This window comes from Orcinus orca, chromosome 20, assembly GCF_937001465.1.
Source record: "Orcinus orca chromosome 20, mOrcOrc1.1, whole genome shotgun sequence".
In the NCBI taxonomy this organism is placed as follows: Eukaryota; Metazoa; Chordata; class Mammalia; order Artiodactyla; family Delphinidae; genus Orcinus; species Orcinus orca.
This window is the reverse complement of record NC_064578.1, coordinates 52,948,609-52,963,925: the sequence shown is the minus strand read 5'-3', so window position 1 is coordinate 52,963,925 and position 15,317 is coordinate 52,948,609. Positions and strand designations below refer to the sequence as shown.

General features: G+C 53.7%; 4 non-coding genes and 1 pseudogene across 4 annotated transcripts; all 5 read left to right on the top strand.

The window, feature by feature from the left end:
- Positions 1-7,284: 7,284 nt before the first annotated feature.
- On the top strand, positions 7,285-13,377 carry LOC101276672 (uncharacterized; annotated as a pseudogene).
- On the top strand, positions 9,126-9,216 carry LOC117198993 (small nucleolar RNA SNORD88). Its single transcript, XR_004480174.1, has one exon. It is a non-coding gene; the product is annotated as a small nucleolar RNA SNORD88 (small nucleolar RNA).
- On the top strand, positions 10,576-10,671 carry LOC117198995 (small nucleolar RNA SNORD88). The gene has a single exon (XR_004480176.1). It is a non-coding gene; the product is annotated as a small nucleolar RNA SNORD88 (small nucleolar RNA).
- Positions 11,565-11,653, top strand: LOC117198996 (small nucleolar RNA SNORD88). Its single transcript, XR_004480177.1, has one exon. It is a non-coding gene; the product is annotated as a small nucleolar RNA SNORD88 (small nucleolar RNA).
- Positions 12,043-12,134, top strand: LOC117198994 (small nucleolar RNA SNORD88). Its single transcript, XR_004480175.1, has one exon. It is a non-coding gene; the product is annotated as a small nucleolar RNA SNORD88 (small nucleolar RNA).
- Positions 13,378-15,317: the final 1,940 nt, after the last annotated feature.

Genomic DNA, 15,317 nt, shown 5'->3' with positions numbered 1-15,317 from the left:
GCAGGTAAGAGGCAGGAGTCCACGGGGTGGGCCAGATTTGGGGCCAGAATCCTGGGGGAGGGGTATCAGGCAAAAGTCGGGTACCAGAAGCATGGTCAGTATATGAGGCTAGAGGTTGGACGTAGGTGTGGCAGGGCTTGAAAGCTGGACCTGAAGGCTGGCCCTGGGTGGGGCTCGGCATAGAGGCTGGACCTATGATTCAACCCAGAGACTGCATCTGGGGGTGGCAGGGCCCGGAAGCTAGACCTGGAGGCCAGGGAGCCTAGAGGCTGTATCTGGGTGAGCGTGTCCTCGAGGTAGGACCTGGCGGATACAGGGAATGGAGAATGGACATAGGGAAGATGGAGTCTGAAAGTTAGACTGGGTGGGACTCTGACGGTTGGACCTGGGCTGGCTGGCTGGACTCGGTGCTGACACTGGTGGTGGGCAATCTGCTGCAGGTTTCTGGAGACGTGTAGACTCAGCCATTCCCAGCTGCCCAGGGGCTGGCGGCTGCTGCATGAGGCCAAGAAGATCAGTCGACGGCTGAGCCTGGCGCTGAGCCTGGCCGGCTTGGTAATCATCGGCCTCGTCTGTCTGGGCCAGCCCTGGATCCACTTCCAGGTGCCGCTGGCGCCCCCTGGGGACCCTGCTGGCTCCCAGACCATCCCCATCGATACCATCTTCTTTGTGCGGTGCTCTGACATCTCCTGCCTGCCTGAGTACGACCAGAATGCTTGTAAGGCCTGCCTTATACTCACCATTCCTGGGACTCCTCTTTCCTCTTTGGTCCAGAGACCCCTTTCTGCCTCCCCTGGGTTGGTCCTCCCTTCTCCCCAGAAGGGTCCTCGCTGCCTCAGAACCATCCTCACTGCCCTGTGCTCATTCTCACCCACGTGCTAGCCATCCTCACAACCTTAGCATCTTATTCACTATCCTGAGGCTTTTTCACCCCAAGGAATCTGTCCTCATCACATCAAGTTGGTTTCTCAATGCCCACCCCACTTATCACTGCCCACCCCAACAACCTGTCCTTACTGACCTGGGGGATGTACCCTCAATGCCAAAGGCATCTGCCTCAAGATCCCTTCTCTAGAGCCCAGTTTCAATTTTCTTAAAAGGGGGATGAAGAATGTTCAAGGGAGAGGGCTTAAGGATACTCCCAGAGTCCCCGGAGACCCTCTCCCCTGTGCTCGGGGCCTGAGGGCCCATCTCGGCGTTCCCGATTCTCTTCCTTCCCCAGATTTGTTGGACTTGGCCTGGGCCTTCCTCCTCATCGCCAGCATTGCCAGCTTCGTCCTCTGCATCATCCTCATAAACATCGTCTTCTTCACCAGTTCCAACATGCCCATGCTGGACTTCTCCAATGTCATCATCAGTCTCTTCACAGGCATGGCACTGAGATCCTTCCCTGAGGACCCAAGTCAAGGAGTACCTCGATCCCATCCCCATCCTGACCTTCATCCCCAAGCCCAAGCCTAGCTCCCTCCAAGTCTCCAACCCATCCCAGTAAAAAAGATCAACTTCCAATCCAGCCCCATCTCCAGCTCCAATACCAGCCTCCACTTCACCTCCCATCTCCATCATCAACAGATCTCAAACTCATTCACGTTCCCTTCTGTGATGTCCCTCTCCATCCCCACCCCCATTCCAATTTTATCTTCTTTCCGATCTCCAAACCATCCCCATCACCATCTCCAACCCCTTTACAGACCTCAACACCCAACTCCACGCCTGAGCCTCCTCGAGGCTCATTCCAAATGCAACCCACCCCTCTCAACTATGAATCTAACCTCAGACTCAACCCCAATCCATCTCTGATCCCATCTTCTTCTTAATCCCCAACCTCAAATGCAACCACACCCTTATCCCCTGCGGATCTCACTCTCACACTCAACCCAGCGCATTCCCTACCCCATCTTCTTACCCATCTCCAATCCATCCTCATACCCAACCACGACTCATGCCCATCCCCCAAACTCATGCCTCAACCTTAATGTCCATCACTCAGACTCCAACTACCCAATACTCAACCCCATGTTCAGTTCTAACCCCATCCCACATCCTATCTCACCACCAGCACCAGCTCTGTGATTTTGTTCAAGCTACTTAATGTTTCTGAGCCACAGTTTTCTCATCTGTAGGATGGGGATAATAAAATTTCCTACCACGTGAGAGGTAGTGAGGATTGAATTAGAAAATGTCAGTACGTGATGGTAGCTATTTAACGCTGCACACATCCTTACCTTGATAGTACTCCCACTCCCTTCCAAATAACTCAAAAACGATAGTCTGATTAGAACAGTTTAGTTTTTCATTTGCATGCCAAATTACACTTTTTAGAAAAAGGGGGGCAATTTAATTTGGAAATGCAGGATATTGTGTTCCTGTCTCTTGTAATAATTGTTCACAACTTTCAGTTGCATCAGAAGAACATTCTTGGGCTTTCCTGGTGGCGCAGTGGTTGAGAGTCCGCCTGCCGATGAGGGGACACGGGTTTGTGCCCCGGTCCGGGAAGATCCCACACGCCGCGGAGCGGCTGGGCCCGTGAGCCATGGCCGCTGAGCCTGCGTGTCCGGAGCCTGTGCTCCGCAACGGGAGAGGCCACAACAGAGGCCCGCATACCGCAAAAAAAAAAAAAAAAAAAGAACATTCTTGGAGAGTGATAGTAAGTCCAAGAAGAGAGAACACTCAACTTCCTGTTTTCTTGTTAGTAAATGGTATTTATCCAGTTTGTCTAGTAAATCTTCCCAATTGTTTAAACATAAGGTACAAAGTGTAGAAAACAACCCTGTTATATGTCATTTAAAATAGGACATTTTTTCTATAAGAAAATCATTTCTGGGACTTCCCCGGCAGTCCAGTGGTTAAGACTCCATGCTTCCAGGGCAGGGGGCACGGGTTCGATCCCTGGTCGAGGAACTAAGATCCCGCATGCCGCGTGGCATGGCCAAAAAAAAAAGAAACATTTCTGCCCATTCCCCCTTTTAATGAAATGGAAAACACCTCCTATATTATTTTTCAATAACAAAGAAAAAATTACCCAGTACTCCATTATCTGAGAGGGGAAAAAACGAGTCTTTTCCTTTTCACAAATTATCTTTAATTCATGTTATTTCAAGATAAAATTAAAATATCCAGAATGACTAAGTTTCTTGCCACTGCTTCAGAAGCCCAGAATTAAAGACCCAATATAGTGATGATGATCTCAATTCTTTTTTTTTTTTTTTTTTTTGGCTGCACTGCACGGCAGGCATGATCTTAGTTCCCCGACCAGGGATTGAAGCTGTGCCCCCTGCAGTGGAAGCATGGAGCCCTAACCACTGGACCAGCAGGGAATTCCCAATAATCTCAATTCTTGAGGACACACTGTGTGCCAGGGAATGTGCCAATCTCAATAACTCCTCAAGACAGCCCAAGGAGATGGGTCCTACGATTATGCCCACTTTACAGATGAGGGGAATGAGGCTCAGAGAGATGGAGTGACTGCCCTAAGGTGGGATAAAGAGGCTGCCCTAAGGTGGGATACAGAAACGGGACAAGAGTTCCAGTCTGTTAGCTCCAAAGCCTGTGGTTTTATTTTATTTATTTTTTTTTTTTTGCGGTTCGCAGGCCTCTCACTGTTGTGGCCTCTCCCGTTGCGGAGCACAGGCTCCGGACGCGCAGGCTCAGCGGCCATGGCTCACGGGCCCAGCCGCTCCGCGGCATGTGGGATCTTCCCGGACGGGGGCACGAACCCGTGTCCCCTGCATCGGCAGGCGGACTCTCAACCACTGCGCCACCAGGGAAGCCCAAAAGCCTGTGGTTTTAGACATCAACATTGCCTGGTTAAACACCAAGTCTTGCCCTCCCAATGTCCTCCACCAAGACATTGTCAGGAGCCTGTTTTCCTGCCTGTGAGCAGAGGCTCATGGAGGTAAAAGCAAGTGGGAAAGTAAGGAACAAGACCCTGGCAGCCACACAGCTATGGGCAGGGGTCCTCACGCACCTGATGGCCGGCCTCCTAACACCTGTACTCACACAGGAACCAGCATGATACTGGGTATCCTCTTCTACCTGATGCAGGCCCATGAGTTCCTGCAAGAAGGCATGACCTACAAGCTGGGCTGCAGCTTCTACCTGGCGTGGATTGGCGTCTTCCTCTTCCTCATAACTGGTCTGCGCTGGGGTGGGGTTGGGTTTGGGGTTTGGGCATGCGTTCGAGGATGCAGATGGGGGCAGGGTGCGATAGGGTTTGGGATGGGAAGGGGACTGTGGACTGGGAGGACTGGGTTGAGTAGGGAGATGGGACTGGGGATAGGCCTAGGGCTGGATGTAGGGGCGGGGTCGGGTTTGAATTTGGGAATGGGTTGGGGACAGTGTAGAGAGTGGTGCTGGGTTTGGGGACAGTGTAGGGGCTGGGGCTGAGTTTGCGTTTAGACATGCATTTGGGGACATGATAGGAGGTGTAGCTGGGCTTGGAGAAAGGACTGGGGTCAGGCTGGGGCTGGTGAACTCTGCACCTCACCCCCTTTGCTCTCTTCCTTCCCCCAGGTTTCTTTTCCTATCTGAACTACATGAATTTCTGGTCTCTCCTGGCGATCCAGGCCATCTGGACTTAAGACATGAGAATGTCCACACCTCAGGCCTGCTCCCACGGCTCCCTGCCAAGCACCTGACAACCCTGCTCTCCAGCCCCCTCAGTCCCCTCTGAAACACCCCCCCAACTCAGATTAATAATCTGTATTTTCAAATAATCTGCGTTTTTCACCCAGAACATTCTTTTAAGTTCAGTGCCTTATAAGTATTCCCTGGAAATGCCACGCCTTTCTGGGGCCATCCCTTGAGCCCTCTGGGGTACAGGGATAGGTGAGGGAGAGAGTCGGGAGGGAAAGAGACAGGAGGTGTCAGCAAACAGGCTGGCTCCTGGTTCCTGGCATACAGATGGTGCTCAATCAATGTGTGTTGAATAGCTGATTCTCTCCAAGCTCTTTGGGCTTCATCCTTCACTTTTGTGACCCCCGATAATTTGCCCCTCCTGAGGTTAATTCTCCTTGCACCCACACTTCACCTCTTGCCTTTGCCAGCACCTCCTGCCACCACTCCCTTCCTCCTCCCCAGCCCAATTCAGCTCTATTCCTTTTTTTAACTTCATTTATTTTTCTATAGTATCCCATTCTCTCTCTATTTATTTATTTATTTATTTGCGGTACGCGGGCCTCTCACTGTTGTGGCCTCTCCCATTGCGGAGCACAGGCTCTGGACGCGCAGGCTCAGCGGCCATGGCTCACGGGCCCAGCCGCTCCGTGGCATGTGGGATCTTCCCGGACCGGGGCACGAACGCGTGTTCCCTGCATCGGCAGGCGGACTCTCAACCACTGCGCCACCAGGGAAGCCCTCTATTTATTTATTTTAAAGGCTGTTATATGTAGCCAATTTTTGCATATGGTTTGGAGGATAATGACAGTACAGTTGTTCCTCGGTATCCGGAGGGAATTGGTTCCAGGACCCGCCCCTTGGATAACGCAATCCGGGAATGCGCAAGTCCCCTATATAAAATTGCAGGGTATTTTCATGTAACCTATGCTCATCCTCCTGTACATTTTAAATCATCTCTAGATTACTTATAATATGTAATACAATGTAATTGCTATGTAAATAGTTATAAATATAATGTAAATGCTATGCAAATAGTTGCTGAGACACACAGCAAATTCAAGTTTCGGTTTTGGGAACTTTCTGGAGCTATTTTTTTACCCCAATTTTTTCGATCCGTGGTTGGTTGAAATCGTGTATGTGGAAACTGTGGATACAGAAAGCCAATTGTACCTTAATCTAGTTAGAGTTTAGTCTATGTTCTCATTAAGTGTTGTTACAATAACTCTTCCTCTTGTCTACCACAAAAGGCTCTCCAATGTGTTCGTTTTTAACAAAAAGTGAGCTGCAACTATGTGCCAGACATGGGGTCTACAGGACTGACCCAACTGGACACAAATCCTAGTTTTTAAGGAATTGACAATTCAGCAGGGAGCCAAAAAGAAAAAAAGCATGCCCACAAATAGATATGTTAGGAGATAAGAGCTATGAAGAAAAATAACAGAGGGTAAGGGAGACCAGTGGAAAGGAGAGGTCTGTTGTATAGAGCAGACGGGTGAGGGCTCTACGCTAAGGTGACATCTGAGCAGAAACAGGACTGAAGAGAGGAAGAGAGTTATGGGGATTGATCGGGGGAAAGAGTTCCAGGCAGAGGAATCAGCAAATGCAAAGGTCCTGCGGTAGACATGTCCTTGGCAGCTTCCAGGAAGACCAGGGAGGCCAATGTGCTAGTGTAGCCCTGAGCAAGGGAGAGAGAGGAAGGAAATGAGGGGAGAAAGGGAACAGGGACCAGGTCACTCTGGGCCTTGTGGGCCACAGTGAGGACTTTGCATTCCTCTGAGGGAAGCAGGAATCAGTGAAGGAAATGTGTCACTTACGTGCAGAGTTTAGGTCTCTTACTTCAGACCACAGGCTTCATGGAGGAGTCTCCTCACTAGAAGGAAGAAAACAACCCCAATGACCCGGGGAACCAGCTAAACAAAGCGTGTTCTAGTCACACAAGGGAATTGCTTAAGGAATGAGGTCACTCTGTGTACTATGGGGAGAGACTACTTATGAGACTACTGGAGATAAAAAAAAAAAACAAGCATCTTTACCCATAACGTCTGTGTGTATATCATAAAGTAAAAAGTCCACACCAACTTGTTGACAATGGCGACTCTGGACAGTGGGTTTGAAGTAGAAAAGTTTCATTTAATATCTTTGAAAATAACTTTTACAATCATGTCAGTTGAAAGACACTCCTCAGATCTCCAGGCGAGTCCGGGCCTCCAATACCCTCCTCCCTCGACCCAGGAGTCGGGCCTTCCAGCCCCAGAGTCCAGCCTCTGGCCCCGCCTCTCACTGCGCAGGCTCTGCCTCTAACTCTGCGCCACGCAGACCCTTTCCCGAAACGCCCCCTTGTCAATCTCCTAACTGGCCCCGCCTCCCACCCTGCGCCTGGGACTGCGTCTGAGTCGGCCCCGCCCCTGCAGCCATGGCTCGTGCCACTGCCGCGCTGGCAATTCCTTCTGGCCCCCCCCCCACACTTGGGGTCCTTCCCCTTCACCGCCCGCCTCTTGTGCTGTTCACAGAATTGCCTGACTCTCATGATAGGAAAAAGGGCCCGAATATTTCCTTGATCTCTTTTCCTCCGCCTCCAGGGACAATGTATCATCGCCTGTTCGGAAGTATTCTGGAGGAAACAGGCAGTATTTCCTTCCCCAAGCACCAAAGTGGGGTTTCCGACACCGGTGAATATGCTGGATGCCTCGGGGCGGAGCCCGACCTGGGGCCGGGGGGCGGGCCGTGCCAGCGGCGCGCGCAATAAAGCGGAAGGTGCAGCAGCTGGCACACGCGGTGGAGAAAGTGAGGGTTGGGTGAGAGTTCTTTGCATTTTGGCTCCTTTTTTTTTTTCGCGGGAGGGCGTGCGTTGGGACCTGGGTCGAGCGTGTCGTGTGTGCGCGGGGCTGCCGCGGGGACGGCCACGCTGTGGCGTGGACGGGATCAGGGCCTTTGTAAGGGCCTGGCACCCGCGCTCCGAGGCGAGCCTGAGTGCTCTCTGCGGGGCGGGCAGTGGCGACCGGAGAGGGTGGTGGCTCTTTGGGGGTTCTCGGGGGGTGGGAGAGGAGCACTTCCGCCGAAGCGAACTGGGGACACTAGAAGTAGTCCTCCTTTGTCTTCACCGCAGCCTGGCTGCGCCATTTCTGTTGCCCACGTCGCAGGGCTCCGCCATTTTGTCCATTTCGGGGTGGGGGTGGCTTGTGACCTTGAGCTTTTCTTTCTGAGGTTTTCCACACCTGTGCTAGCTACACGTACTTTCCTTCGGAAATCGTTCTTGTGTATTCCTATTTCATGTGGCTGGCGTTTTTGTGCAACGTAGAACAGAGACTATGGGGCAGGTAGAGACAGAATCTCAAGGGTTCCTGAGGAAGAAGTGCGAGTGGGGTCTCTAAGTGAATTACTGGGTTGTGTCTGAGAACCAGATAGGAGTAGTTTTAGGAGAAAGCAAATGGGGCCTTCGTTCACTTTCAGGAATCATTCTGACACGGTCACTTAAATATCAGTTTTCGTGATCACTCAGAACATCACAGTTTTGTGTTAAACGTTAGTTCTGGGCTAACCGGACTTTTTTGGACCTCGTTTCCCTGACTCCCGAGGAATACTACGCCCCTGCCAGGGAGATCCAGCCCAGGAGCAGCTAGCTGATTTTCTCTCCCCACCACAGCCCAGCAAGAATCCTCTCTAGCTGAGTTTCTCCCTTCAGTCAACCATCTAGAAAACCGTTGACTTTATCCTAACTGTTGCCATGTCACAAGTGGAAGGATATTCATCCATTCATCATTGGAGCGCGCCCCCTTTTGCCATTGTCCCATGTATTCCTTTTTCGCGCCTTTTTTTTTTTTTTTTTTTTTTACTTTTAATTGTTAAAATCCTCAAACATGCAGGGAAATAGACATGTTTGACAGAACATTTCCCCATGTTTACTTTTGTGTCCTTCACGTTTTGAAAGTAAATTTCTTGGTTCATCCAAAACAGTTAACACTGTGTCTCTAAAGTAACATTTTTCTACTTAATGACACTGCTGTAGTCGTCCTCAGTGAGATAATTCCTTAATGAGGCCATCTCCTATCTGCTCTGTGTCCATAGTTCCCAAGTCATCTCCAAAATGTCCTCCACGGTTGATTTGTTCAAAAATGGTCGTGTTTAAGGGTCTCTGGTCATTGCTTACGCTGCTTGTATTTTAGGTTTCTCTTTTCCTCTTCATTTACCCCAACAGTTTCTTTCAAGGGATTTGCATCTGAGCTTTAATTGTTTAGGGTCAGTAGCAGGTATAGCCAATGCTGGAAATCTGCAAAACTAGGCAAGGGGGTTAGCAGGTTCTCTCCATGTAATGGGTTTGAGGACAGTCCCTTGTGGGGACTGGGGAGTGACACTGGGGAGGTGAGGGCATTTTGGTGTCACCACAGGGAAGGCTGTGGGCATTTGTACGTTCGATGGATTTTGTGTTTTCCAGTCTCTAAGCACTGTTAGCTTGCTTGGCCTCTGTCCCTGAAGGTGAGTGGCCTTGGGACCTGGTTGCAGAGGGACTGGAGCTCCCATGATGTCTAGCACTGGGCTCCGATCACCCCTGAGGACACAGTGCCCCCCAGGACCTTTGACACCTGGGGGTCTGAGGGGCCCTGGTTTTGATGTTCTTTGGACCCCCAGACTGTTTCTTCCCCTACCCTCACCAGATCCTTCTTGTGTTACAGGTGTGTCTTCAAGCTGAGGGCCCACCCACCTTGGTAAGAACCCTTGCTCCCAGTCCCTGACCCACCCAGGTCTAAAATATCTCACCCTCACTTGGGGTGACTTCACATCAGATATCTCTGGGACCTAATTTTATATGCCAGCAATCATGCAAATCCCAGCTCTGCTGTTCTTGGGCTTAGGGATGTTAGTCAAGTGCTTGGTCTCCTGAGCCTCAGTTTCTGTGTCTGTAGAGTGGGCACAACACATCAAAGGTAAGGGTTGAATATGACAGGGATGTATGGGCTGTAGAAGAGGAAAATATTTAGTCACTTTTTGGTGTCCGTGGGGGAGTGGTTCCAGGGCCCCGTGGATATGGAGGGCCCAATGTATGTTTTGGGGTTTCAGGGAAGAGGACTAATCAGAAATCTAATTTTCAAACTCGGCAGAAGTAAAGAAACAGAAGGGCTCGAAGCATTAACGCTGCAGGACAGTGGGGGTGGTTTGTAGACTAAATACAGTGTACCTTTCAGCAAAGATTAGGCAGCTTCCCATGCATCATGTATATGTAAACTGGTAGAGTTGTTAAGGTTACTCTCGATTTATACAGTACTTGTCAGAGAACATGGTATATCTGGAGAATGTTTCCTAAATGTTTCACGTTGCAGAATGTTTCACAGATGTTTCAGAGAGCTAAGTAAATCATCAGATGGGCATGGGTATGTGTGTTACCCAAAAAGAAACAAGTGTTCCCAGCTCTAGGAGGGTTTTTTTCTCTGTTCAGTGAGGTCTGGGCCTAAATCTATATTCCCATTAATAAGAATGACTTGATACTGATACAGGTATGTCTTCACCTGTATTTAGATTACTTTCTAAATACATAATGTGGAGAACTGGAAGTGTAGCCTGTGGGGTTCTTAGAGGTTTAGATTCTCGCCAGCAGGTACCTTAGGGGGCGTGGAGCTGCGTCCTGTGAAGGGTTAGCTCAGAATGCAGACCATCTGAACATCTTTCTGGGGGGCTGTTCTCTTCATCTGAGGTGTCCTCTGCAGAGCTCTGAAGGTCTGCTGTGGGCTGAGAGGGAATTTCTGGGATAATGTGGAGTAGAGAGAGTGTCACTTGGGCAGCGATACGTGAGGGGGGTGAGAAGAGGGAGCGCTGACAGCAGGACAGGGAAGCCCTAAGGGATGTGTAACATCCGTCGATGTCTGAGGCACTGCTGGCCAGCAGAACTGGCAAGGTGGAAATGTTCTATTCTGCATTGCCCAGTCCGGGGGCAGCGGAGTTGGGGTGTGGGGTTTGAGGACACTGGGACCCCCATGATGTCCAGCACTGGGCTCTGATCTCTGTTGAGGACACAGTGCCCCCCGGGACCTTTGACACCCGGGGGTCTGAGTGGGGGGGTCCCGTCTCTGGGGAGGGACGGATGGGGGCCATGGTTGCCCTGCACCCTATAACCTCTCCATCCCCCCATCCCTTCCTGTCTGCAGGTGGTTCCCCCAGGAGTTGAGCAGCCCTAGGTAAGAACAGAAGAGACTCCCCTTACTATTAATGCTGTAATAATCATATTAAACTTATTATATTATAAATTTATTGTTAATACAATTTATAGAGTATGGTGATATTAACATAATAAGGACAGGTGCTGAGCACTTAGTCTGAGCCAGGCCGCATTCCTAAGCACTAGATTCAGTTAATCGTCACAGTAACCCCATTCTTTGAAATGGGTGCAGTTCTGTCCGTGTTTCACAGGTGAGATGGAGGTGCATAGAGGTTGTGGTTTGCCCACACTCGTCTCCTTGTGGTGGGGAGGGGGCTTATTTCTGCAGCCTCCATCCATGTTCGGGTGCAACAGGGTGATGGGGGCTTTCTCTGTACCCCCCCCCCTTCTTCCCTACAGTTGATACAGGACCAGCGAGGTTGGTTTGGTCCCCGGTTCTGCCACTTTTGACCTTAGGGCGTGATTTGTCTGCGCGGATCGGGCTGAGGGGTAGGCGCCCTGGCGTGTGTGCTGTGGGCCCCCCCACCCCAGCAAGGGCCCAGCCCCTCCTGGGCTTGTAGAGATGCCTTAGCTGGTACTGCTGGGGATCACCGGGATCACCGAGTGCCAGCCTTGCGCCGCCCCCCGCCCCCGAGTGCTGCCCTGAGCTCTGTGGCATCCGCTGCAGAGATGGGGGTGGGGCGTGTTAGAGGAGGTGGCTGCGGGAGGGGCGGGGATGAGAAACAGGCCAGCCCCCGGTGGGGGGGGCATGGTTTGCAGTGAGATGTGCTCAGTTGGTGCCTGAAGGGGCTGTGCTTGGTGACCCCTGTGATGTCCAGTGCAGGGCTCTGCTCTGTGACAACGCGGTGCTACCCCGGGACCTTTGACCCCCGGGGGTGGGAAGGGTCCCTGGCTCTGGGGACAGATGGGTGGGGATCGTGGTTGCCCTGCACTCCACCGCCTGCTCTTCCCCCCTCCCTGTCTGCAGGCAGTTCCTCCAGGAGGCCAGCAGTTCCACCAGGCCTCTCGGTGAGGACAAGTTCTTATTAATACCGTAATTATATTAAATTTACAGTTACAGAGTGGAGAGATTATGGTAATGGTATATGTCCAGGCAAAGGCTGAACACTAAACTTTAAACCAGGCACAGTCCTAAGCACTAAATTCCTTTAATCTTCACAGTAACCCCGTGATGGGAGCGCAGTGGGTGGTGTAAGGGGAAGCTGGTACAGGAGCGGCTTGGGGTGGGGTTTGCGGGGAGACATCCAGTATGAGGGCTCCTGAAGGGGCCACGCTTGGGGCCCCCATGATGTGCAGCACTGGGCTCTGATCTCCCGTGAGGACACAGTGCCACCCCGGGACCTTTGACACCTGGGGGTCTGAGGGGCTCCCCACTGTGGGGAGAGGCTAGGGGCTTGTGATTATTTCCCCGCCCAATGCCCCTCTGTGCCCTTCCCGCAGCTCCCGTGGCCATGGCGGGGCAGGGCGACCGCTACTACACGTACACCGGGCTCCTGGCCATCGCCCGGCGCTTCCGGCAGAACCCCAACAAGCTCATGATCACCTGGATCCTGCGGGTGTATGACCAGGGCGGCCTGGCCCTGGCCCTGGATTCCAGGGAGTTGGTGATGCTGGGCGACCTGACCGGCGATGCCCATCTTCAACTACCGCTGCAAGGCCCTGCGGGGTGACGGCAAGACGCTGCTGGCCTGGCGCCAGCGCTGGGAGTCCTTCCTGCACTTGGAGGGCACCGAGCTGCCCTTCCGACCCTGGACCACCATGGAGGAGGGCATCCAGCTGGTGCGAGAGCTGGGCATGCTCGACTGGATCTACCACGAGCCGCCGCTCCCCGAGCCCGAGCGGCTGGTGCCCGAGGACGTGCCCTTCACGCAGGGCCTGCAGCGGCGCCTGCGGGCGGCCGCGCCCTCCGAGCTGTGCTGGTCGGCCTGCTGGTCAAGGGCGTGACGGTGCTGGAGGCGGTGATGGTGATCCAGACCTTCGCCGATGTGGGCCTGCTCTGGCACCAGAGCCAGCCGGGCCGCACCAGGCTCATGCTGGGGCCCAACCCGACGCGCAACGACCTCGTGGGCTGGCTGCTGAGCCGCGGCATGCCCAAGGAGCGGGTGGACAGGCAGCCCCCCAAGGCCCTGGAGCTGTACATCCAAGAGGCCAGGCGCAGCCACACCCGCGACGCATTCGGGCCGGGAGAGGAGCAGCCCCCGTGCCCGCCGGACCGACCAAGCCTGTGGGCGGAGCCACCCGTGCGCCACGACTAGGCCTCCCGGGGCAAGGAGGCAAGGAGCAGGACATCGGAGGGGAGACGCAAAGCCTTGGTCGGCTCCAGCCGGTGTTCAGGGAGCCCCAAAGAGGGGTGTCCTTGCCCCCAGCCCACCCCGTGGGCGTCACCAGCCAGAGCTGGTGGAGAACAGGCAGCTGGCTGATAGCTGCTGTTGCTGGATGCCAGGCAGTGTGTTACGTTTCAGTCTGTTACACTTTGGCCTGATGGGCATGGTGGGTGGACCCCGCCGCTGTGTCACATGGGCTTCTGAAGCACTACAGGCCAAGCGGGAGACCCCGCAGCCCACGCCATGAAAGCACCTTGGAGCTTGTGCCCTTTCTCTTAAGCCTTTTTTAATGCAATGTTTCCCCCGCTAACTTCATACAGCACTTGGGTTTTATGGTTGCTCGTCTGCCCTTTTGCCAAGGTTCTCTGTTGCTTGCTCTGCAGCGCCTCTCTCTCTCTCAAACTTGAACTTTGCGCTTTGCTTGCCTGCGAAGGGGGCGGCCAGTCCCTTCCAGTTTCTGTAGCTGTGTGTGTGGCTGGTACCTTTGGGCGAGGGATGCTGGGGCCAAGAATCCCAGCTGTGAGGATGGACAGCCCTGGCAGGCGGTACCAGGCACCCATTAAGTAGCCTACACGTCACTGCGTGTGAGCTGCGGCGTCTGACGGTCCAGGTGTGGAGCTGGAGCCAGAACCCTCCCCGGGTGAGGATGGAGGGAGTTGCATGGCAGCCCTAGCGAGGCCCCGCCACCTCCATGACCCTCCCAGCAGTCTGCTGAGGAGGGGTCTAGGCTCACAGCTGCGGGGGCGGCTGGAGCTTCCTTTGGGTCTAACATGCATCTGGAAGCAAGAGGCCGCACCACTGCAATTCCAGCCCCGCCCCCCAAGCAGGACCAAGAAGTGAAGTGCAGAGGGCATTCCTAGGCCTTCCCTGAGGCCCTGTGATGGTCCAGTACCAGCAGGGGCAGTGGTGGGCCGCGTGCTCATGACAAGAGGCTCCCTTGGGGCCCAGGGCAGGTGGGGCAGGGAGGTGGGTGGAGCCGGGCTTGTCCACACATGTGAGGATGGGGCTGCTGACCCCTGCCCTTTCCCTCCCATGCCCTCGGTGTTCTGGCAGCTGGGGGTGGTTCTCGTGTCTGGCTGCCCAGCCCCACCTCTGATCCTCCAAGCCTCCCCCATCTGACAGGCACCCAGTGGCGGTTACAGAGCACCCACTGCACACCAGGCTGCCCACCGACAGCCTAGTGGGGTGTTGACACGTTTGCCTGATTATGCAGACAGGATCATTGGTGCCCCAGACTGTTGCCTGGTGTTTGGCGTGTGGAGAGGGCAGAGCCGCCTCCTGGGTTGCAGGGCTAAATGCAGCAGCGCAAGTACAGGCCTGGGACGGCCTGGTCTGTGACCAGCACCACGTGAACCTGCTGTGCGGTAGCGTTACCTTTCCTTATGTTCAGGGCTGTCCTGTGGAAGCTCCCTGCCTGCGCCGCCCGTTAGGGCAGCCACCTGCCACGTGTGGCTAATGAGTGCTGGGACTGGCTAGTACGACTGGGACCTGAATTTCACATTTTACTTACTTACACAATGTGAATTCAAACAGCCACGTGGCAGCCAGTGGCAACCATACTGGACAGTACTTGGGTGGGATCCCGGGATCCCGCCCCCTCCAAATCGTAAGTATAGCAAATGCTATGCTAGGTAGCCCAGAGGGGATGCTCTCGCCCCCCTCCCGCCACTGGCTCCCCGGAGGCTAGTTAACCTGATGGAGGAGTTGTGTGTGCCAGAGGAGATGGCGGTGCAGAGATGAATGCTTAGCCCAGAGTCAGCCTCCAGGTTGGTCCCAGCAGGCTGGCTGTGCGGCCAGGCTCTGAACCCTGACCATAGCTCTCCCACTACCAGGCGGGCACCAAAACCAGGCTGAGTGAGCTGGACCCTGACAGTGCATGACCCGTGGTGGGGAGGAGGTCACCCTGCAGGCTCGCACACATCATGTGTGCTGCACCTACAAATAGAGGTTCCCGCACGTACACCACGCGTTCCCAGGCGTGTATAGAAACCTGCACATAAACACTGGCGCACGTATCACCCACACGTGCAAAGGAGCACGTAAGCATGTGCGTGTACGTCGAATACGTGTATACACAGATCCGTGCAGGAGCATATGTGTGAACAGACATCCACACGTGTGTGCACGTGCGTTAACACACATGCACGCTTGAGCCCACACACACATAGGACAGCTTGTGACTTGGCCTGGGAGCCCTCCCTGTGTCCCCCGGCACGCACAGTAAGTCA